The sequence below is a fragment of the Sinocyclocheilus anshuiensis genome, unplaced genomic scaffold (genome assembly GCF_001515605.1).
Source record: "Sinocyclocheilus anshuiensis isolate Anshui unplaced genomic scaffold, SAMN03320099.WGS_v1.1 scaffold7671, whole genome shotgun sequence".
Taxonomy (NCBI): Eukaryota; Metazoa; Chordata; class Actinopteri; order Cypriniformes; family Cyprinidae; genus Sinocyclocheilus; species Sinocyclocheilus anshuiensis.
In genome coordinates, this window is record NW_015551458.1 from 1 (window position 1) to 986 (window position 986).

Genomic DNA, 986 nt, shown 5'->3' on the forward strand with positions numbered 1-986 from the left:
ACAGTTTTTCACAAAACGTCATGTTGCCTGCCCTCCAGAGTAGCTCTGGTCTTTTGCCCACAGGAGATAGGGACAACCACAGGGAAGAGAACAGAGAAGCCCGCTCTTTCGTCTAAGCGCTCTCATGTATCAAAAAGCAACATGCTGCCCCGTGTGAGGCTCGAACTCACGACCTTCAGATTATGAGACTGACGCGCTGCCTAACTGCACCAACAAGGCCTGTTGCCTGATGGGGCTGAACAGAGAATCACTAGCTTTTAGGTCTTTGCTTTTAGGTGTAGCTCCAACAAGTCAGCTCTCACTGAACACAAATGTCAGGATGGCCGAGCGGTCTAAGGCGCTGCGCTCAAGCTGGGGAACAATAGTCCGTCAAAGGTGGGGAAGAAGGGAAAAAGAGAGAGAAGGGGAAGAAGAGGAAGGAGAAATTAAGAAAAGAAAGGGTGAAATTTGACGTTCAAAGACAGTTCTTCCTTAGCATGCGTGCAGTGATATATTTTCCGGTTCCTTCCTGCGGGAAAATCGCGCATTTATATTACACTGTTTCCTATTGCAGGTGCTCACCAAGACGGGGGTTCGAATCCAGCTAAAGACAACTTTTTATAATATTGTTAATTTCATTAAATACATGCAATTTCAAGGTTAATAAAATGTACATATGTACTTAGTTTGATATTCTTTCATGAAAATTAAACTATACCAATGGAAATGTGTTTTGTTGTTATTATTAGTTATTTAGTAGTTGTATTGATATTATTTTGATTAAGCATTTTTTTAGTTTACATTAATTCAAGACACTTGCAAGCATGTTATTTCTAATGAAAAAAAGATGCAAAATAGTAATTAATATGCTGAAAAATGTCTGTGACAAGAATGACAAAATGCAAATTATCTTTTTATAGACATGTTCTATTGTTGCGGTGTACTGATGGAAATTGTTATTAAAGCACAAATAAAAAAAAAAAAGCAATCATTTCTCAATTTTTTTT

General features: G+C 38.2%; 1 non-coding gene across 1 annotated transcript; it reads right to left on the minus strand.

The window, feature by feature from the left end:
* Positions 1 to 145: 145 nt before the first annotated feature.
* Positions 146 to 219, minus strand: trnam-cau (transfer RNA methionine (anticodon CAU)). Its single transcript has one exon. It is a non-coding gene; the product is annotated as a tRNA-Met (tRNA).
* Between the last annotated feature and the right edge of the window lie 767 nt (positions 220 to 986).